We start from the raw sequence: 24,620 nt of genomic DNA, 5'->3' as shown, positions 1-24,620 counted from the left end.
AGCACATTATACCTACAATAGTATTTAAAAGTAATTCCAAGGTTTCAAACACCGGCAGCTGATAAATTTTGTATTTTTAATTCCACTTCTTCCTGTGGTTTTCTATTCTCATAATGTGTTTCTTTAAAACATCTGACGAACTCATTCTAGAAAATCTGTCGGATTCACACAGTGTGGAAATTCGTAGATTTGTGATAAGGTGTTATGGGACCAAAGTGCTGAGTTTATCGGTACCTAAGCTTATACTCAATGTAACTTAAACTAACTTACGCTAAGGACAACACACAAACACATGCCCGAGGGAGGACTCGAACCTCCGAGGGGGGCAGCCGCGCAAGCCGTGGCAAGGTCCCCTAGACCGCAAGGGTACACCGCGCGACGCACAGTGTGGCTCTACATAACTGTTCACTAAAGGTAATGTATGCTACGAAACTTCCTGGCAGATTATAACTGTGTGCCGGACCGAGACTCGAACTCGGGACCTTTGCCTTCCGAGGGGCAAGTGCTCTACCAACTGAGCTACCCAAGCACGACTCACGCTCCGTCCTCACAGCTTTACTTCTGCAAGGTTCACAGGAGAGCTTCTGTAAAGTTTGGAAGATAGGAAACGAGGTACTGGCAGAAGTAAATCTGTGAGGACGGGGCGTGAGTCGTGCTTGGGTAGCTCAGTTGGTAGAGCACTAGCCCGCGAAAGGCAAAGGTCCCGAGTTCGAGTCTCGGTCCGGCACACAGTTTTAATCTGCCAGGAAGTTTCGTATCAGCGCAAGAGTGAAAATCTCATTCTGGTGGTGTATGTTGTTTTCGTTCAAAAGTCACTGACGCAAAACCTGATTCTTCAGTGCTGTAAAATTTGGCATCACTGTGGCGACTTTTGTACTCTTACGGGAGGTAGCGTTGCTCACGTCCGTAGGTTTAACCTTAAAATACCCTACACGTGCCTCCTGGGTGCTGCTAATTGAGCAACAGTGATTACAGGCAGCCAGACTATCCATAGGATCTCCTGGCAATGACATATCAACTAAATAGCAGAAACAGTTCTTTTCAGGGCTCATTAACAAGAAACATTGGAGCAACTATCAGACTCCTTCAACTGAATATCGAAAGCATTAGCAGGGCAAAGCGTGACTACCTGTCAAAATTTTTGCTGGACAACAATATCGATGTCGTCGCCATTCAAGAAACTCGTGTTTCCAGCGAAGAAATATTCCGAAGCCGAGGTCGAATTCCTGGATATTCTGCACTTGGTGTAACTTACCACGAGGTGTATGGAATTGCTACGTATGTCCGCAAACAATATAAGCGAAGCTTCACTGATTTCTGTAAGTGTGGAGGCAGTTGTCATACAATTGCACGGCAATGCTATTACAAATGTTTCAAACCACCCAAAACCACATGGCCCGATTTTGTCCTACACACAGCAGAACATCCTGCAATTTACATAGGAGACTTCAATAGTCACCATGAACTTTGGAATACTCTCAAAACGATGAAAATTGGAGTATGCTTGGAGAGTGGATCGAAGAGAATAATCTTCATCTAGTGATTGATGCCAAAGATCAAGGCACTTTCAGGTCAGCTGCTTGGGACAAGGATTCAAATCCTGACTCATGCTTTGTTAGCTGCAACGAAACTGGTTTTCCCATCAACACCACAAGGAAAGTGAAGGATGCCTTTCCTCACAGCCAACACAGACCTGTAATAATACAAATTGGCTGCACTGTTCCTGTCATACGATCAACTCCGCATGCTCGATGGAATTTCCAGAAAGCCGACTGGATGAAGTTTTCAACGGAACAGGATAAGACCATTCGATGGATACCTCCATCACATAATAACTACCAACGCTTCATTGGTGCAGTAACAGCAACAGCTAAAAAGTGTATGCTAAGAGGATACCGAAAAGAATATGTTCCAGGATGGAATGAGGAAAGTGAAACACTGTACCAAAACGTCCAGCAAAGTGGTGACCCAGAGATAGCTACAGAACATATTGTCCAGCTTGGACATGTCTCGGAGGCAGAAATGGGCAGAAACAGTCAAAACTATGGACTTCACCCACTCGAGCAGGAAAGCATGGAGTCTTCTGAGAAACCTGGGAGGAAGTGCACCAGCATGCAGAAAAAATTCCGAAGTAACACCAGCTCAAATTGCTTCCCACATCATTACTACATCAAGAGTACCTCCTGACAAGAAACATACAAGACATATCAGACGACAGCTTCGTGACCTGAAAAAGAAGGCATCTCCCTCATCTGAGTATACCCATCCCTTCACAGTTTCAGACATTGACTCTGGACTGAAGGACCGCAAACCTCTTAAGGCACCTGGATTCGATGGTATCCATCCAGAATTCCTGATCCATATGGGAGGAAAAGCTAAGAAATGGCTGGCAGAATTCTTCACTGACATCCTGCTGAATGGTCAACTTCCATCTGAGTTTAAAAAGGTGAAGATAATATCTGTTCCGAAACCTGGCAAACCCAGCAAAAAGGTAGAAAACTATCGCCCCATTTCCCTACTCAGCTGCTGCTACAAGCTTTTTGAAAGGCTAATATATAACAGAATAAGTAGCACTATCTTAGAGAACGTTCCAGTTGATCAGGCAGGCTTCAGACCAGGGCGTAGCTGCTGCGACCAAGTATTGTCTCTCACATCCTTCATAGAGTCAGTATACCAAATGAAGCAGAAAACATCTGTGGCATTTGTTGATCTAACTGCCACCTTCGACACTGTGTGGAGGGAAGCCCTTATCTACAAATTTCTCCGCATCATACCCTGCAGAACAATGGCTTGACTGATTAACAGCATGCTAAGTGATCGGAAGTTCCAGGTAATCACTGGAAGCAACATAAGTAAGGAGAGGAATCTGAACAACGGATTCCCTCAAGGATCAGTTCTCTCACCCTTACTGTTCGACCTATATCTATCTGATCTACTTCACACTTCGTCCAGAAAATACTGCTATGCCAATGACCTGGCTCTAACCGTCAAACACCAGGAAATGAAGACAACAGAAGAGATTTTAGCCAATGACCTGTCTGCATTAGACAATTACTTCAAAATCTGGAGACTCCACCCCAGTATGAGTAAAACAGAAATGTGTTGCTTCCATCTAAATAACCAGTTGGCGAACGTAAAACTGGAAGTAAGTTTCAGAGGCAGAATTCTTCGTCACAATTGGAACCAAAAATATCTTGGTGTCATCCTGGATCGTACACTATGTTTCAAACAACACCTTCTTAACTTAGCTCAAAAGCTGAGGACTCGAAACAACATCCTCCATAAGCTATGCGGAACTACGTGGGGATCTTCAGCAACCACCCTACGAACTTCAGCTCTGGGCTTGGTATACTCAAGTGCTGAGTATTGTGCACCTGTTTGGATGAATAGTCATCATACAAGGCTTGTTGATACCCAGCTGAATACGACAATGCGGATAATATCTGGCACAATCAGATCTACTCCATTTTATTGGCTTCCACTGTTAACCGGTATAATGCCTCCTGATCTACGCAGTTGTACTGCCCTTATGAGAGAATTCCACAAGACCTCATGGAATTCTAACCTACCCGTGCATAGCGACCTGCCACTTTTAAATCGCAAGAGACTGAAATCACGTCATCCAACTCTGTGCGATGCTGCTGACACGGCTGCTAAGAATTTCAAACCTCTTGAAGAATGGAAAGGTCAGTGGGAAGCTGTGACAGATGTGCACCTGCATAACGTCTTCTCAGGTGCTAAACTTCCAAGTGGATTCGACTTACCACGCAAGACCTGGTCTACTCTCAACAGAATCCGTACCAGCCATGGACGATGCAGGGATGCTCTCTTTAAGTGGAAGAAGCTGCCTGATCCAGCTTGTGACTGTGGGGCTCCATACCAGACTGTTCACCACATTGTCAGTGAATGCAGGATTCGAGCCTATCACGGCGCCAAAGAGGACTTCCTGCTAGCAACTCCAGATGCAGTGCGCTGGATTGAAGGACTGGATATTCAGTTGTAAAGACAGCCTTAAGTTTCTTGTGTGTCAATATGTACATATGTATATGCAATTTCATGATATGTCTGTATTAGCCATACGCTAAATAAATAAATAATGTACGCTTACGCTAGAATGTGGCGATTTACGTGTTCATTACTCATTCTTTGTTCTGTCTCATTATTGTTCGCTAAACTGGTTAACAGTTGTGGATCCAAGCAATTTGCTGCAGTCTTATGTAAACTACTGGTACTTGCTAGTTGATCAAGATGATTTATTTCATCCTGTGCGGACTCTTTATTTTGCAACACCCTCTGTTGTCTTGTGCCAACGGACTTTCATATTGTTGTCAGTTGTATCATACAAGATGAAACACTATTTTTTGCAGAAACAATATTGCTACAATGACCAAACCAACAAAAACACAACTTTGCTATTGTGCACGCCAATACTCAACAACGAAAGAAATACACACAGCACCTGTACTATTATGCCAAATCCTTATGCAATAAATTAATCGATAATCGTCACACGACGCACAATTTCACAAACTGAACACAAAATTTTATACGAATTACCTGTAAAATAAGTACATTAGCAAAATTTAGCACAGCGGTATTTTTTATTTCGACAAATCCAACACTATCTGACTACCTATCACAAAAAGAAACAGCGAACAGTTCTGGCAGAAAGGTCGATGTGTGTAAGTTGCACTCTATATTAGTTTCCGTCTGAAATTTAGTCCAACTTACAGAACCTAATATGAACTGAACTGTAAATGATCAGAATGCAGATTGACTTTGTGTTAAATGTGCAGCGGAAATATAGCCAATATCTGGCCCTAATTAAAATTTCCACTTACCTCGAGTCTTGACAACAACGTTGCAGATTTCTCGTAAGCACAACAGCAAACAGCAAGCTGGCAACGGCTAAGCTGCATTTCTGTGTTTAAATACTTATTCAAACTGTTGCATGTGGTATAGCGTAATCATAAACAGTAGAGTGGGGACAGTAAATATTCCTGTGTAATGATATTCCAAGACAACGGTTTTATAATGAAATATTTATTCAAAACAGTAGAATGAAACTTGGCGTGATCTTCGAACATAACATGGGTCTGAATAATCCTATGATTAAAGTGAACAATGATTTTAGGAAAAGGCACAAAGTTAACAGAGAATTTCTATGGAGATCAAACGGCTTAATCAATTAATATGAAAATTCATGACTCTGGCAGTGGGATGGTCTTTCTCTCAGCTACGAGCAAGTTATATAGGTGACAATAATCATTACTGACTGCGCAGTGTTGCAGTCTTACCTCAGACGTCTTCTCTTAAAAAATAATGACATTATTCAAAATATATGTTCCTATCATTTTCCATTGTACCTACCATATTCATCCTTGCCGTCCTTTCTTCATCTAACAGACGCAAGCACAAGCCCACAATACAAAATACGTCCATCATGTACCACGCCTCAAATAAGAATGTATCAGAGTGAGCAGAGGCAAAGAATTTGCCGCAACAAGATCAAAGATTGTTTAACGGTAACGTAATTTGCTCTCTTCTTTACCTCCACATAGATGTCATGCAAAAATCGAAATGAGATGACTGCCTTACCTGTTTTCCACCAAAATAGTAGTTGTCGCTCGGCAGATTCTGATGCTGTATACGTACATGCACTGTCCGAATGGATATTTGCCTCAGTGCTAACAATGGCAGTTTCTGGCTGAAATTAAGTGCCGTTGCTGTTGTGTTGGCTGAAGAGCCAACACCGTGTTACTAATGGAGGCCGAAATGCACACGTTTTAGCTCACGCAGGCTGGCGTGAGGAGGGAAGAACTATACTGACGTGAGGTCTGGAACATGACAAGGGATTAGAATTCTGAAAGCGAACGTAGCTAGTTTGATACTTAACTTTAATCAATTAAACTCTGGCAGCAATCACTAATAGTGGCGACACGTGGGTCCGACGTATACTAACGGAAAGCGGCCGATTTAAAGGCTATCACCTAGCAAGTGTGGTGTCTGGCGGTGACACCACAGCTGCTATGTGATACTATTTGGCTGCGAGAACAATATTTCTTCTTCTAGGGCGCAAGTCATGCGTGTTCGCTGATCTCCTAAATGGCGTCGATTATAACTCTCATGAACACTTTGATTCCATTCACATGACAGTCGAGTGATTCCGACGAAAGTCGGCAACTAGATCTGGTAACGATAAATCGCAGTCTCCTTAGGTCTGGATGCTGCTGGTGATGAATTCTGAGACGTTGTGGCAGATGTTCCTCGTTGCTCGAGGCACAGCACGATCATATCACAAACAAGAAATATCTTAAAAATTGTCTTGTTTTCACCCAATTGGTGCCGTTCACAAATCAAATTATGTAATACAGGTTGTAGTATTTCAGTTTCACTTTTTACGCCTCCAGTGTAGAAAGTTCACTTTTCTAGCCTATAATTTAAAGATGTTTCCTGCCTATCATTCCAAAACAATGATATTTTTTTATTTTATTTCAAATGTCTTGAGTCTTGAAAGAAATGTGACAGAATCCTTCGGAAGTCATATCACAGTCGTTGAGTGTACCCACGTTCCTAATGGAAGCTAACGTCACTTTTTTTTTTTTTTTTCAAGGAGATAAAACAAGAAGCGAGATCACACTAACGACAATCTGTCCGTTGTTTGGAAGTGACAATTGACGAGTCCTGCCACCATCTTATATGTCGTGTGCACCCAACAACAGTTTTAAATGCAGAAAATTTCAGTGCTTGCATGAATAAAGCTGCATCACGAACAGCATTTCCAACATTTTTCTGTCCTTAAACGCGTACTTGCTCTAGTAATACGACACATTTGGCCACGTTAAAGTAACTTATTTTTGCTGATATACCTCGAATAACCAAGAAGAGAAGGATTTTATCTGAAAAGGATGCTTTCTTAAGCCATTTAATTTGAATTTTGCTGTTTTTGTATCAACAGCAAACGAAGCTGATACTCCAGAAAAAATGCTTGTTTGCTTACGGTACTGCTTCTTGTTCGTTACATTTTCAGCTTTCAACTCGTACGCTCAACGTTTTTAAGTAATAAGTTTGCCAAAAATTTACCTACATCTTCTCTATTAGCCCTAAATATATACCGTGAGGAAAAAAGCAAGGTATGCTATTATAGCTTGCGCATGTTAACAAAGTGAACGATTACTGAAATGCCAAAGAAACAGAACACAGATGCCGGCCGCGGTGGTCTAGCCGTTCTGGCGCTGCAGTCCGGAACCGCGGGACTGCTACGGTCGCAGGTTTGAATCCTGCCTCGGGCATGGATGTGTGTGATGTCTTTAGGTTAGTTAGGTTTAAGTAGTTCTAAGTTCTAAGGGACTTATGACCTAAGATGTTGAGTCCCATAGTGCTCAGAGCCATTTGAACCAGAACACAGATGTAAACTTCCAGCCAGAAAAACATTCTTGTTTTATCATAGTGTCAGAGCATTAGTTTCACTGAAGCTTATACGTCTTCCCACACTAAAATCTTACCTGTTGTGCGTCATTCAGTGTGTAGCCTTCTTCTTCTTCTTCATGTACCGTCTCCTCTAAGAAGGTTGGCTGTCATCATGGCAATTTCTGATCTTGATTTGGCTGATCTAAGGAGTTCTGACGTTGAGCAGTTGTACCAATTTTTTAAATTGTCAATCCAGGATGTCCGTCTTCAACCCCTCGTTCTCTTCCCACAAATTTTCCCTTCTAGTATTATTTGCAATATTTTGTAATTTACTCCCCTAATAACATGGCCTAAATATTGTAGCTTCCTTACTTTAATAGTTTTAATTAATTCTTTTTCCTTTCCCATTCTTCTTAGGACATCTTGATTAGTAATCCTCGACACCCAACTAATTCTAAGTATTCTTCTATATGCCCACATTTCAAAAGCTTCTAAACTGTTCATGTCCTTCTTTTTCAATGTCCACGCTTCCATTCCGTATAGTAATTTTGAGAATACATAGCATCTTAGCAACCTCATTTTTGTGTTTAAACAAATGTCTCTCGAACAGAATGCATTTTTCATCTTATTAAAGATACTTCTGGCCTGTCCTATTCTCGATTTAATTTCTTCTGAGCTTTCAATCTCCTCATTTACAATTGTTCCGAGATATTTAAATTTACGTACTTGATCGACTCTTTCCCTATTGATTGTAAGATTTTCTTGTTGGTGTGTTTTAGATATCACCATGAACTTAGTCTTGCTTACGTTAAGAGTCAAGCCAAATTCTTCACTTTTTTCTGCGACTTTGTCAAGAAGTAATTGTAGATCTTTGAGGTTTCCAGCTAGTAGTGCAGTGTCATAGGCAAACCTAACATTGTTAATGTTTAGCCCATTCACTTTAATGCCAGCTATTTCATCTGATAGAGCTGCCTGGAATATGTCTTCTGAATACATATTAAACAATAAGGGTGAGAGAACGCAACCTTGTCTCACACCCCTCTTTATTTCTATATCATTCGATAACTCATTTTCTACCTTCACGGTTGCGGTTTGATTGTAGTAGAGGTTATATATAATGCGGATGTCTTTCTTATCAAGTGTTTCCTTTTCTAACAATTCTATGAGATGATCATGACGAACTTTGTCAAATGCTTTATTATAATCCAGGAAGCACACATATAGTGGCTGATTAACCTCCATACATCGTTGCGCTAATATGTTAAAAGCAAACAATGCTTCTCTTGTACCGAGGGAACTTCTAAAACCGAATTGTGTTTCACTTATACCTTCTTCTACTTTTTTGTATATTCGTTGGTGTATAACTTTTAGAAATATCTTTAAGGTGTGACTCATTAAGCTTATTGTACAGTGATCATTACAAGTTTTGGCATTAGCCTTTTTGGGTAATGTAACAAAGGTAGGTGTCAACCAATCCCTAGGAATAATTCCCGAATTATAAATATCATTAAACAATTGTACAAATATATCTATATGGTCTATTCCTATGAGTTTCAGGATGTCATTTGGTATCTTATCCGGTCCAGGGGCTTTTCCTGTCTTTGATTTGTTGATAACATGTAATATTTCTTCTTTCGATATGCTTGGTCCTCGTTCTCCGATCATGTTATCATAAAATTTTTGATCTTTTCTTGTATCTTCAAATAGTTCTTTGACATATTCTGTCCACCTGTCCAGTTTACCTTTAACATCAGGAATTATTTTGTCATTTTTATCTAACAATAAAGTTGTACTTTTCTTTTTATTAAGTCCAGCTAAATCTTTAACTTTTTTGTGTAAGTTGAAACTATCATGTCTTGTTTCATAACTCTCAATTTCAGAGCATTGTTCCTTGTACCATTCTTCTTTTGCTCGCCGTGTTTCTTTTCGTATTTCTGCATGTAATCTTTTATACTCACTTTCATCTCTATTTTTAAGTATTCTTCTTTGTTCCATCAATTGTAATATCTTCTCTGTCATCCACTTCTTTTTCATGTTGTCGTGTTTGGTCGCCATTGTGTTTTTACATGCATTATTTAATGTGTCTTTTATAAGTTCCCATTTGCCATCAATGTCTTCTGTTTGATTATTCTTTATCCTAACTAATTCCTTATTAATCTCTTCAGAAGTCTTTTGTTTAGTCAAGGGGTCTCTTAGAATAGTTGTATTTATATAGTCCTTCTTTTGTTTCTTTTGTATGGCTTTCAGTTTCACATGGAACTTTGCTACTAAAGGGTTATGATCAGAAAATATATCAGCTCCTGGATATGTTTTCACACCATGAATAGAATTTTTGTACCTCTTGTTTATAAGTATGAAATCGATTTGATTTCTGCAAACTTCTTCATTACAGTCTCTTGGTGATTTCCAAGTATAAAGTCTTCGTTTAGTGAGTTTAAAAAATGTGTTTGTAATAGACAGATTGTTTTCCTGGCAAAATTGTGACAGCAAATCTCCTCTTTCATTTCTTGTTCCTAAACCAAAAGGTCCAATAAGATCACCTTCACTTCCTTCACCTATTTTGGCATTAAAATCTCCCATGATGATAATAATGTCTCTGCTTTTTGAGGTTCCTATTGCTTGTGTTAATTCTTCATAAAATTTTCCTATTTCTTCTTGGTCTTTGTCGGCTGTTGGAGCATAGATTTGGATTAAATTAATATTTGTTTGTTTCGTTTGTAAATGTAGACTGATTACTCTATCTGAGATTGGTAAAATGCTTTTGACAGATTTACTAGCATACTCATCTAAAATTATTCCTACCCCATTCCTGTGCTGGCTATCAGAATTTCCCGAGTAATATACTTTCATGTTGTCAATGGTCATTTCTCCTGAGTCAGGCCATCTTGTTTCACTTACACCCAAAATGTTAATTTTTAGGCGTTTCATTTCTTGTATAACATTATTTACTTTGCCTGGTTGGTATAATGATCTTACATTCCAAGTTGCTATTGTTGCATTATTTTTGTATTTACTTGTGGCATTGTGTAGCCAGTAATATAAAATTACAGGGTAAAAAAAAACACTACGATAAAAGCAAACAGTTCAGCCATAATACATGTAAATAAAATAAAATATCGCTTGAATGGTTCCATTTACAAATGAAACTTGATTTCATTAAATTTCAGATTACGATGGTATAGATTAGTATACCCGTAAATGACACAAGCTGGCATTTTTGGTGAAACAACATCGTTTCCACACAATCAAAGCAGCGGATGCTATTTGGGATACGACCACGAAGGCGATTGATAATCCCACTGATCGAAACGGGCACGGGCACTTCAGAGTGACGTCAGGGGAAAGTAACATTGCGGTGAACCGTGGAGTTATAAATGCGGCGAACAACATGTTTAGGGTTATTTAAGATGTCGACGTAATGACAACTCCCTTCTTTTTTTACCTTCATTATTTTTTGGGCGTTCAGTTGTCTTCCTCTCAGCGGAGACGAAGACAATGACAGAGACCTTAGTTGTCTTTCATCGGCTCTTTGAAGTACTCATTTGTCTGTCGACCTCTGTCAGATATGATTGTCTGTTATGACAAAAGGCGAAATTATCTTAGTTACACTGCGGAAAAAGGGTTCAAAGTCACACTTATTTAGTGATGTGCATGTCTGAGATTCCGGTAATTCAGCTGCTGAGACAAAAACACAATTAGTAAAGAATATTTCTTTTTCGTCGTTTCTCCCTAGAATTCTATGTTCCCAGCTTCATCTGCGACGTAACAACGCACGCAAAGAAAGAATTGTTGTCAAGTTTCAAATTGTGTCCGTGCTAAGACGCTACACGACAAATGACTTAAATTATATTTTAAACTTCCAGAGTGAGAGTTTCACTCTGCAGAGGAGTGCACGCTGAAATGAAACTTCCTGGTAAATTAAAACTTTGTGCCGGACCGAGACTCGAAATCGGGATCTTTGCCTTTCGCGGGCAAGTGCTCTACCATCTGAGCAACCCAAGCACGACTCACGACCCACCCCCACAGTTTCTGTTCTGGCAGCACCTTGTCTCCCACCTTCCAAACTCCACAGAAGTTAAACTTCTTTATGTGTATTTCTTTTTTAACTGAGACTAAATCTCGCGCCAATTTGACGTACGGGACGGGGTTACCATCTTCATGATGTTGCAATTTTAATGCCGAACCGAACATGCTGGAAAGAAATTTTCGCAGATAATGTCTTTAGCTGATACCATTGACAGATTGAAGATGCCTCATAGTGACATATGGATTACGTATTACCGTACTAGGATATTAGTTGCATTTTTCTAATCAGTTGCACTTCTTTTTCGACGGTGCATTTTATTCTTCAGATTTGCCCAAGTAGCCGTGTGTCTTAGAGCGTCACTTTCGAGACATACAGGTGTTCTGGCGCCGGATCTAATCTGCCCAATTAACGAACGACAAAGTTCGGTGTGCCTGAATGGGGTTTTTAGGCAGGTTCTAACATCCTACTAGCTGAATACCGAGCCGGTACCCAATGAAAAGCACCAGGCGCAGACAGCTGAGGTGCACATATTCCGCTGGTGGAGGGTGGTGTAACGGTATGGCAAGAGGAAGGACATCCGGCCAAAACCATTACTAAGCGATGCGGACCCTGCACCCATGTGGGACAAGGCCCCAGGAAAAGAAGACGAAGAATTCGACATAGTTAAAGTTTTAGAATATTTTTAAAAATATTTGAAAAGGCATGTCGTCTGACCTCGTCACAATCATGATAGCTTTCAGCACGCAACCGTACCCTAATTCTTACGTATGGTAATATTGGCCATAAATGGAAATCATATCCTTCGTTTCTACTGTAGTATACAGCCTGAATATCGGAATAGTTTCACGAGCAGGATATCTGATGGCTACAACAGCAGAGCGCGATTAATCGGCATCAAGTGCAGAGGCGAATGTCCGAATACTAATTAACTTGTTTGCTTAGACCTGGTACAGGAAGGAGCAGGTTTGTGGGATATCTTCTCCACATGGCGGTACTAAGGGTTTTGCCGCTCTTACCTCGTTCGGATTTAATGGATTTCAGCACACGTTACGTTCTTCCAGTGCCAAATAGGAAAAAAATATAGTAACATTAAAGAAAAACATATGTCAAACAATTCGACACAATGTATTCATAACTTAGGGAAACCGCAGAAATATCGAGCCATATTGCCTCTATGGCCGTCAACCACTGCGAAATTGTTACCGGTGCCGGATCGTGTGCACGAATAGACGTCTCAGTTATGTCCCATAAATTTTCGATGGGTGGGCAAATCATTCGTTCGAATTGTCAAATATGTTCTTCAAAGCAATCGCGAACGGCTGTGGCCCTGTGAAATGACACATTGTCGTCCATAAAAATGGTCTCCAAGTAGCCGAAAGTAACCATTTCCCATCACCGAACGGTTAGTTGGATCAGAGGATCCAACCCATGCCATGTAAACATAGCCCACACCATTATGGAGCCGCCATCAGCTTGCGCAGCGCCTTATTGACAATTTGGGTCCTAGGCTTCGTGGGGTCTGCACTATCTTTGAACAGTACCATCAGCTCTTGACAACTGAAATCTGGATGCACGTGACCAGGCGACAGGTTTCCAGCCATCTGGGATTCAACAAGTATGGTCACGAGCCCAGGAGAGGAGCTGCAGGTGATGTCGTGCTGTTAGGAAAGGACTCGCGGTGGTCGTCTGCTTCCACAGCCCATTAACATGTTCTCGCGCAATGTCCTAACGTATACGATCGTCGTACTTCCAACATGGATCTCTGCGGTTACTTCACGCCATGTTGCTTGTCTCTTAGCATTGACAACTCTACGGCAACGCCGCTACTCTTGGCCGCTACGTGAAGGTCGTCGGCCACTGTGTTGCCCGTGGTGAGAGGTAATGCCTGAAATTTGGTATCCTCGGTATGCTCTTCACACTGCTGATCTCGGAAATTTGAATTCCCTAACAATGTACGATATGGAATGTCCCATGCGGCTGGCTCCAACTACTATTCCACCTTCAAAGACTGTTAATTCCCATCGTGCGTCCGTAATAACGTAGGGAACCTTTTCACATGAAATACCCTGGTACATGTGACAGCTCCGCTAATGCACTGCTGTTTTATACCGTGTGTACGTGACACTGCCGCCATCTGTATATGTGCATATAGCTATCCTATGACTTGTCGCTTCATTGTAATTCTATATATCTTGAACAACAAATTCAGAGATAATAAAGAAAAATCAAAATTTGCTTCACGCAGTTCCAGAATTCTATGAAAGAAACTACAGAGCACAGCTCAAAATGGTTGTTCCAGATTTCGCTCCTTTTTCGTCCGATAGTTTGTCACGTGGAGCCATCAAGCAGAAAGGAACAATACTGGTCTATAGCTGCTCTGATTTTATAGAATTAACTGCAGTCTCTCACTCGTATGCTTCTTCATGTTTGAGTAGGTCGATTGCGAACGACGTACATGCTGCATATACCTAGCCTCTGTCTTTGTATTTTAACCCTATCCTTCTACAAGCTACGAACATTGTGTCCCACAGTATCATTATCGGATGCTTTTATTGAGCCAAGAGGAATTGAGAAGCTGTTTCTGGTTTCAGTTCACTTCATTACGAGTACTAAAAACACAGTGAATTTCTCCCCTGGCGCCTTTTGCATGACTTTTGTTCATGTTTACCAAAGGACATAAGGAGCTGTTACAACTGTAGCACTACACAGGGTGAGTCACTAACTACTGCCACCTAGAATAGCTCCGAAAGTATGATAGTAGCTGAAACGTTAGAGGGACAAATGTTTCATGGCACAATGGGGCCATAATATGACGTGGGTTTTCTGTTGCTAGGCGGGGTCGCGTCAGAGATATAAAGGTCAACTCTATTTTTTTAAATGGGATACTATAGTTTCCTACTTATTTTCTGATAACGGCTATCGAGACGAATCAAATGATGTGTAACAGTAGGGTCTTTGAATGTCACAATTTACAGTAGGTGTTCGAAGTGATGACCATTGGTATCAACTCAGTGCTGCAGTCTTCTTATCATGGATTGAGTGGTATTCCTTATCACTTCGGCACTTATCGAAGCACATGCTCCGACAATTTTCTCTCGTATATCGTGCAAATAGTAAATATTCGCCCGGATACGGCGTATCCATCTAACTTGCCATCGACATGTAAACACCACTCGACGGTTTCGCAGTACAACACCAATAGGAACGGTAAGACTAGTATCGTTGAATCAAACGAATGTGATTCATGTATTGCTTCGAAGGACAAGTCGATATGCTTCTCATTTACGGAGAATGCCAACGAAATTCAGTGAGAGCTAGACACTTATACACTGAAAGGTATTCTCAAAGTACTCACCCTACACGTGCATTTAAATATGTGTATGATAAATTGAGAACAACTGGATCTTTAACGCTCGGAAACATATCCCGAAAAGGAAATCTACTAACGAGGAAACGGAAATTGGTACTCTTGTCACTGTGGTTCGAGATCCTTGGGTCAGTTCGCGTCAAATCGCAAGGGAATCTGGCGTGAGCCAGAGTAATGTTGTTCTTGTTCGCATTGCCATAAATATCATCCTTACCATATTAGTCTCCACCAAGAATTAATCGGAACGTATTTTATGCGTCGTATTGAATTCTGCCAGTGGGTTGTGGGATTAAAGGACCAGAAATTCTGCCAGTGGGCTCAACTTCAGATTCAGAGGGACGACACATTTATTAGCTTGATTTTATTTACTGGTGATGTTACATTCACGAACCATGGAAATTTTAATTTGCATGACATGTATCGTTGGGCAACTGAAAATCCATGTTGGCTGCGTTAAGTTGCACACCAAAAACCATGGTCGGTGAATGTATGGGGTGGGATACAGGAGGACAAAATTATAGGACCCTATTTCATAGAAGGAAATCTTAATGGTAGGAAGTACGCCACATTCCTGCAAGAAATATTAGATCTGTTATTGGAGGAAATACCTTTAGGAACAAGGAACAGAATGTAATATCAACACGATGGATGTCCGGCACATTTTTCGCTGATGGCTGAAATGAGATGAATTCCCAAATCGTTGCATTAGACACGGAGGAGATGTGTCGTTGACGGCTCGTTCGCCAGATTTGACGCCTCTGGATTTTATCTTGTGGGGATTCGTAAAAGACATTGTTTATAAGGACGTTCCAATTACACCTGAAGATAGGCGAGAGAGATTTGTCAGAGAATGTTCTTCGATAAGTGCCGATGTGATGAGCAGTACCACTCAATCCACGATGAGAAGACTGCAGCATTGCATTGATGCCATTCGTCGCACTTCGAACACCTTCTGTCAATGGACGTTCGTGCTACATTACTGACCTCTGTTGACCATCAAATACCTAACTGCAACACATCACTGGATTCGTCTGAATATCCGCTGTCAGAAAATGAGTACCAAACTATAGAATCCCATTTAAAAAACAAAATTGACCTTATCTCTGAAGTGACCCCTCCCAGCAACAAAAAACCTGGTAGCGTTCACGCTTTCCACGCCCGGGTTCCCGGGTTCGATTCCCGGCGGGGTCAGGGATTTTCTCTGCCCCGTGATGACTGGGTGTTGTGTGATGTCCTTAGGTTAGTTAGGTTCAAGTAGTTCTAAGTTATAGGGGACTGATGACCATAGATGTTAAGTCCCATAGTGCTCAGAGCCATTTGAACCATGTTTTTGAACAAAAACCAAACGTCATATTATGTTCCCCGTTGTTCCATGCAACTTTCGTCCCAAACTTTTCAACTCTTATCATACTTTCGGAGTTATTCCTGGTGGCAGTAGTTAGTGACTCACCCTGTATATTGTAGTAATTAAGTGGTAGCAACTGTTGCATATTGTTTCATTTGGATGACCGATATCGGTAAGGGACAAGAATCTTTGAAAAGTTGTACTTACAATGGGTGCTTGCGGAATAAGCGTCTCTATATTATGAAAGTGTTATAGGTAATGACGCTGTCCCTACAGAACAACGGGATATGAATGTCGTAACGTTTCAATAGTAGATTCTTCACGAAAATTATGTTAAATTCACTCTGTGGTTTTTCTTACATTTCTAGATACGCGTTTAATAATTGACTGTGTCCATTGCTATGTAAAAACAGTAACAAGCTGTAAGCTGTTTATTTCATTTCAATTGATTTTTAATTATGAAAATAATACCTATGGTTGTAAGAAAACTTCTTAAATGTCAATTAAAATGGTGTTGCATAATAATTTTTCTATCACTATAATAATCTTAATTATTGGGAACTTACGTAAAAGTTTGCGTCGAACTGGAGCAATATATTTACTGCAATATGGATTTTACTTTTGTCAGAGAACAATTACAGTGCGTATAAAATAACGAAAAGATGGTGCGTTACCGTCGAGGCCATTAGCAAACTCTTACGCACCAATTATTTCATAAAACGTTTTCCATCTCATTCCCGGGCTGTTACAACAACCAGTATGTGTGATACGAAGAAACAAGCAGTCTTTGTTGCAAGGTTAAAATTTTCTGTTACTTTCCAATGACGCGGTTCATCTTTAATTTGGCGTCTTCGGATTGGCTTTTATTTGGTATCAATGGGTACATGGGATACCGCGCATAAAAATATCACATCCAGTAACTGTCCCTTATCAAAACTCTATAAACACGACTGGTGTCTTATTTCGGCATGGACACGGTCTAGTGCCAATGCTGTCTAATGTCTGTAGCAAGAATTTGCACTACAGCCCTGGCATATTTACGATCTAAACACTTACTGTAGGCCTGATCCCGTTTTGTTTGCAATGGGCTGCGCCACATGCCGTAATAGGGACTCCACGTACTGTTTCAGAAGATTTAACAAGGATAGTTATCTGCTGCGGTTTTTATTACGCGCGATATCTCATGTACCCATCGCTACCAAATATCAGACAATCCGAAGATGCCTAAGTAAAGGTGAAATGGATCATTGGAAAGCAATAAAAATTTTTAACACAACATCCTGCTTGTTTCTTCACAATTACTTCATCGATTCGCGTCATTTCCAGTTTAGGGCCTTACGTTTCCTGGTTCTCTAACGTCGAATTAGTGAGTATCTGACTTCTGTGTAACAATCCATATGTTCAGGTTTGATTTACTAATGCACTTAACCGTTTAATAGCCGTCTTTGGAACAAAATACATCACTGATTCTGCTTACCAGCGATCCAGCAGTTTGTTGGTAGATTTGTAAAGGTATATGGCATTAGATGTCTCCACGCAGGACATGTATTCGCATAAATAACGGGCCGCTGATTTACGTACGCGGTGATTTCGCCCGATAGCGACCCTGGTGGATTCGATAAGATTTACATCAGGAGAGTTTAGTCGTCGAGACATAAACGTCAGTTCACTCTTCACTGTAATGCTCCTTAAACAATTGAAGCACGGTTCTGGCTCCGAGACACGGACAATTACCCTGCTGAAAGATGACATCGCCGTCGGGGAAGGCATCAAGATTGAAGGGAAGCAGGTGGTTCGGAGCTGTCAGCGTGCCTGAGACTACTACGACAGGTCCCATTCAATTGCAGGAGAATCTCTCCCATAGAATAATACTGCTCCCACCAGCCTGCGTCCGTGGCGCGTTGCACGTTTCGAGCCGCCGTTCACCTCGATGACGGCGTTTGTGGAGCGACCATCGACCTAGTGTAGCAAAAATGTGATTCACCAGAAGAGCTGACACTTTCGCATTGGTCGACGGTCAAATTTTGATAGTCCCGTGTACACTGCAATCAAACTGACGATGTCTTTTTGTCAACATCTAAACACGAAGTGATGGTCTGCTGCAGAACTCCATAATAAAGAATATACGTCGGACGGTGTGTTCTGAAACACTTGTGCGTGTACAGCATTACGCTCTTTCGGCAGAGATGCCACAGATCACCACCTACTCTGATTTACTGAGCAGAGAAACCTGAACTCCCACGTTCTGTGAAGAGTCGTGGAAATACAGTCACTTAGCGCCTAGTGGTAGTTTCACTGTCTTTCTATCTCTTTCCGTAGGTGCTCATGGCAGTAGCACGAGATACATCTACATCTACATCTACATCCATACTCCGCAAGCCACCTGACGGTGTGTGCTGGAGGGTACCTTGAGTACCTCTATCGGTTCTCCCTTCTATTCCAGTCTCGTATTGTTCGTGGAAAGAAGGATTGTCAGTATGCCTCTGTGTGGGCTATAATCTCTCTGACTTTATCCCCATGGTCTCTTCGCGAGATATACGTAGGAGGGAGCAATATACTGCTTGACTCTTCGGTGAAGGTATGTTCTCGAAACTTTGACAAAAGCCCGTACCGAGCTACTGAGCGTCTCTCCTGCAGAGTCTTCCACTGGAATTTTATCTATCATCTCCGTAACGCTTTCGCGATTACTAAATGATCCTGTAACGAAGTGCGCTGCTCTCCGTTGGATCTTCTCTATATCTTATATCAACCCTATCTGGTACTGATCCCACACTGCTGAGCAGTATTCAAGCAGTGGGCGAACAAGCGTACTGTAACCTACTTCCTTTGTTTTCGGATTGCATTTCCTTAGGATTCTTCCAATGAATCTCAGTCTGGCATCTGCTTTACCGACGATCAACATTATATGATCATTCCATTTTAAATCACTCCTAATGCGTACTCCCAGATAATTTATGGTATTAACTGCTTCCAGTTGCTGACCTGCTATTTTGTAGCTAAATGATAAAGGATCTATCTTTCTGTGTATTCGCAGCACATTACACTTGTCTACATTGAGATTCAATTGCCATTCCCTGCACCATGTGTCAATTCGCTGCAGATCCTCCTGCATTTCAGTACAATTTTCCATTGTTACAACCTCTCGATACATCACAGCATCATCTGCAAAAAGCCTCAGTGAACTTCCGATGTCGTCCACCAGGTCATTTATGTATATTGTGAATAGCAACGGTCCTATGACACTCCCCTGCGGCACACCTGAAATCACTCTTACTTCGGAAGACTTCTCTCCATTGAGAATGACATGCTGCGTCCTGTTATCTAGGAACTCCTCAATCCAATCACACAATTGGTCTGATAATCCATACGCTCTTACTTTGTTCATTAAACGACTGTGGGGAACTGTATCGAACGCCTTGCGGAAGTCAAGAAACACGGCATCTACCTGGGAACCCGTGTCTAAGGCCCTCTGAGTCTCGTGGACGAAGAGCGCGAGCTGGGTTTCACATGACCGTATTTTTCGAAACCCATGCTGATTCCTACAGAGTCATTACACTCGAACACAATACGTGTTCCAAAATTCTACAACTACTCGTTCACAAGTTCTGTGTAACAATAATCTACCCTTTGTCAGAGTCGCTTATCTATGTGAATTTGCCCATTTGCTGCCAATATTTTCACTAGGGTGATCCCCGTCCGTGTCTGCTCCGCTTACATGCCTCTGTTACCGCGTCACGTGCTCTCAACGCCACCAGGTGGCATTCAACGTCACCGCCGGTTGTTGTCATAATGTTTTGGATTATCAGTGTAAGCGAGCCGTGCGCTGCTCGCGTTCGTGCCGTTTATCGCGTCACAGCTTGTTTTTGCAGTGCCGGCGTCTCGTTTCCTATTCGATTTACTGGTGTCACTAGGTGGCTGGTTTGCTTGCCCGTGAGTGGCCGCGGCAGCGCTTATCGGTAAGTGCACTGTCGTTCTATCTCTGGAGCGACCGCTAGTATTTCCGGGTCGTGGTCTGTCGGGAGTTCAGTACGGACAGAGCGCCAGTGAGCTCCGAACAGCCAGAACTCACCGACCGCTGGCGACACACATGCACTATCCGACGGAAGGAGACTACAGCGGGAAAGACGTTGGTTGGTCGTTCGGTCGGTCTTCTCATCGGGCGACGTGTATTTTGTCTTTTCACCTTTGCTGGGCCTCGTCAGTCGTTCATCGCGTCGGACGTGCGTCGGTTCCTTCCTTGTGCAGAGATGTCGGTGACCAATGGGCAAGTGTTCCCTCTGCATGGTGGAGACACAGCGAGTGACCCTGGGTCTTCGAGTCTCCGAGCTCAGAACGGACACCAAGGAGGCGGGATGGAGCTGCAGTGAGGTCCGGACAGTCAAGACTCGCCCTACCGTTACCGACGCGCACTACTTGAGTGGAGTCGACGTTGGTTGGTCGTTCGGTCGGTCGTCTCATCGGACGGCGTGTATTTGGTCGTCGACCGCTTATGGGTACTCTCTGTGTGTCGACTTGTGATTCGTCCTTGTGTTCCACAGTGACTGCTTTTAGGATTGCCCGAGTTCTTTATGGAAGTGTTTCGTGGAACTGTGTCTAGCTTGTGTGATTTCGACTGAGCAGTTATTTGATGCTGTCTGCGTACTGGATTAGGCAGTCGGTCGGTTGGGACAGAGCAGCCGAGTAAGTCTCCGCGGCGAGGTCATTAGCGTATGTTCCGCAGCGTAGATGCTGTCCAGTACCGCGTGTAGTTTGAAAGCCTTTGGTGTTGTTCATATTTTTCTGTGGTTATTGTGCCTTGGCTGTTTTTAGACGACAATTTTGAAGACGTAGTGCTGCCGGCATCTTCGTCCTCGTTTGATATTTTCCGTTCTCGCGCCGTCGGTCGGCGGAAGGCAATTGATTAGGTTGTTGGTCGGTCCTGCAGCAGTCCCTGGGTAGGGTTGCCGTCCGATTATTTAGTCTTACTTGTGGCTGCCTATCTCACCTAACCTTATGTTAGTTACCTCCTCAGGTCGACCCTTGGAACACTTCTGAGCACCACTGTTCTGTTGATTTTAGACTGTCATTTTGTCTCAAGTACTGTGTGAGTCTTCAGCCGCCTATTAATTTAGTTTGTTTTAATTTTAAAATAAGGCCTTCATCCACCTATTAATTTAGTTTATTTTAATTTTAAAATAAGGCCTTCAGCCGTCTTAAGTTAAAACTTTGAAAAATCTTGTTCGAACTTTCTGTTAAAAAGAAAATAAGGGGAATTTACTCTATTGCAAATCCTTGTTATCCAGGCCTGAAGCCTTGACTTGTTCTGTGTTCAGTATGTGGCCTTCAGTCGATCTTCTATGTCAAATACTTTTAAGATAAGGCCTTCAGCCGTGTGTACTCCTTAAAGGAATTTTAATAACTTGTGTTCAGGCCTTCAGCCGTATTGTTTGTTGAATCCTTTTAAGGGCATGTGTGATTAAGTGCGTTTAGGAAATAAAGTTTGTGTGTTTTGTGCAACCAGCAGTAACTGATCTTGGCCCCTTTCACAACCATAACCTGATCCGCTCTGTCCTGCGAGACCAGATCACAGTAAGTTCCACATGGTTAGACAAGTACCATTCTAAGCGTTCCGGCTTGGGGCACTTTCACGGTAATTATTTTGATTACACTCAAAAATCAGTTTATTGACACAATCAGTTTATGCTCACAAATGTAAGTTCTGCGATCCGTTGGCCGTTCAAACCAAATAAGAAAGTCCTTCTTGAGTATAATGACTTCTTTGACAACTTAATTCTTGGAATACAACACAGACTGTGAAAGCGTTGTCTATTGGCGTGGTTTTTCACTTAGTTATGTGTAAGTGTAAACGGAACTATTGTATTGTACTGTATGGAACTGGGGACCTAGAAACGATGGAGAGACTTCGTCCCCGCCGTAGCCCGCAGTGGTACACAACCCCACAACAGGCTACAGCAGTCCACTCACCCCACCGCCTCCCCACACCGAACCCAGGGTTATTGTGCTGTTCGGCCCACAGTGGACCTCCCTGGGAACGTCTCACACCAGATGAGTGTAACCCCAATGTTTGCGTGGTAGAGTAATGATGGTGTACGCGTACGTGGAGAAAGTTTTTGCCCAGCAATCGCCGACATAGTCTAACTGACGCGGAATAAGGAGAACCAGCCCGCATTCGCCGAGGCAGATGGATAACCGTCTTAAAAACCATCCACAGACTGGCCGGTATACCGGACCTCGACAATAATGCGCCGGGCGGATTCGTGCCGGGGATCGGCACGCCTTCCAGCCCGGAAAGCAGTGCGTTAGGCGGCACGGCTAACCGGAGGGGCAAACGGAACTAACTTTTTCCCCATTTGCCACCGTTACCGTATAAACCGAAGTAAGCTCCTAACATTCAGTTTCCTCATTTTGATTAGCTACAGCTTCCGTTATCATATTTTAAGCTATATATCGAAGAAGAACACTAATGGGTCAGACTGAAAGACGAAGAGGTAGAGAGATACAATTTTCGCATTGACAAAACAACAGAAATAATGTGAACATCAATAATGATAACTCTGTTGATGTCTTAAAAGACAGTGTTCGGCTAGTAACTAAAAATCTGCATGCGAATAAATTACAATTTATTATATAAAATAAATGGACTTCCGTTACTTTAGAGACAGAATTAGTCGAATTTCGAATACAGGCTCTACTAACTATAGAATTATTGCGTCATTTTGGCTTGACTTACCTGTTTCTTTCCCCTTAGAGAGTGGCGTTCTACTGTAATTCGACCGCAACGGTCGTAGGTTCGAATCCTGCCTCGGACATGGATGTGTGTGATGTCCTAAGGTTAGTTACGTTTAAGTAGTTTTAAGTGCTAGAGGACTGATGACCTCAGATGTTAAGTCCCATAGTGCTCAGAGCCATTTGAATCGTTTGAACCACTGCAATTACTTCATTCTAGCAACACTCCAGATGCCAATAACACATTCAGTGCACCCAGGATGTTTAATTCATGAAATAAAAAGTACTTGTTGTCCTTATGAATCTTATGAATTTGTTTAATCAGAGTTCAAACATTAAAATCGCTTTTTTCAAGTTTCATAAAAATTGACTTACCTGATTCTTTCCTCCGACTCTTGATATGGATACAACATGAAGAGTCGCCGTTTTTTCGCCCTCAGCTGCAGTCCCCTTTTAGTCCTGCGTAGCCGACCGATGAAGATTGGAATTTCCACCCAGCGTTTTCACGCTCACCTGTCAGCCGCTGTCAGCGCAGCCACGGAATTTGCTTTGAGTGCGTGCCACAGCACTGCGTCTATTCTCTTCAGTCGTGACATGTTACCTGGCTTACTGCTAGCAGCTCGACACACACACACATAAAAAACAGTAGATACAAGCAATATAATTTATTTTACTGTGTCCATGTTGGCACAATACTTACAGCAAAAGAATCTTCACGTATCAACTACATCGTGGTACATAATTCCTATTACTGGCTCTTAGAGGTTGCAGAGAGTCTTAGGTGATCAAGATAGGCCCGGAAATATATCGTTTAGCAGTAACCTAGTCTGAAGATGCCGCTTCTCGGCACGCTCACAGCGGAGATAATGAGCTGCGACCTATGTGCTGAACAGGAGCTGCTGTTCTTCATGGGTAGGTGTTAGGTCCGGCGCACGCTTCCATTAACATGGTATCCGCCCCCTGTAGCTGAGTGGTCAGCGTGACAGAATGTCAATCCTATGGGCCCGGGTTGGATTCCAGGCTGGTTCGGAGATTTTCTCCGCTCAGGGACATGGTGTTGTGTTGTCCTCAACATCATCATTTAATCCCTGTCGACGCGAAAGTCGCCGAAGTGACGTCAAATGGAAAGACTTACACTCGGCGAACGGTCTACCCGATGGGAGGCCCTAATCACACGACATATTTTATTAACATAGTACACAAACCCCAGTGTGTGTCTATGCTGTAACGTACCAATTCTACACACCCGTTGTTGCAGTCGAACAAAAATTTTAGGTTAAGGACTGAGACAATCCGGGAACGTTCTCTAAACACGCATCGTGCAGCTCTGCCATTAGATATCGTACCGTGAAGTGGGATATTTGAAAGTAACACGATTTTCAAACTTACGTTATATCCAAACCACCCATTTTCGGACATAGGATCCTTATCAAAACTTTATCTAATAAATCCCCTCTATTAACACCTTCAAGCCAGGACTTCTGATCAAAAAATGGTTCAAATGGCTCTGAGCACTATGGGACTTAACATCTGTGGTCATCAGTCCCCTAGAACTTAGAACTACTTAAACCTAACTAACCTAAGGACATCACACACATCCATGCCCGAGGCAGGATTCGAACCTGCGACCGTAGCGGTCACGCGGTTCCAGACTGAAGCGCCTAGAACCGCACGGCCACAACGGCCGGCTACAAGAATTCTGTAATATCCTGTATAGACAAATAAATGAAATAAAGAACGGAGAT

At 42.2% G+C, this 24,620-nt stretch overlaps 1 non-coding gene across 1 annotated transcript; it reads right to left on the bottom strand.

The window, feature by feature from the left end:
- Nucleotides 1–454: 454 nt before the first annotated feature.
- Nucleotides 455–530, bottom strand: Trnap-cgg (transfer RNA proline (anticodon CGG)). Its single transcript has one exon. It is a non-coding gene; the product is annotated as a tRNA-Pro (tRNA).
- Nucleotides 531–24,620: the final 24,090 nt, after the last annotated feature.

This window comes from Schistocerca cancellata, chromosome 2 (assembly GCF_023864275.1).
Source record: "Schistocerca cancellata isolate TAMUIC-IGC-003103 chromosome 2, iqSchCanc2.1, whole genome shotgun sequence".
Classification (NCBI taxonomy): domain Eukaryota; kingdom Metazoa; phylum Arthropoda; class Insecta; order Orthoptera; family Acrididae; genus Schistocerca; species Schistocerca cancellata.
Note: the sequence above shows the minus strand (reverse complement) of the source record. Positions and strands in the feature narration are given on the sequence as shown.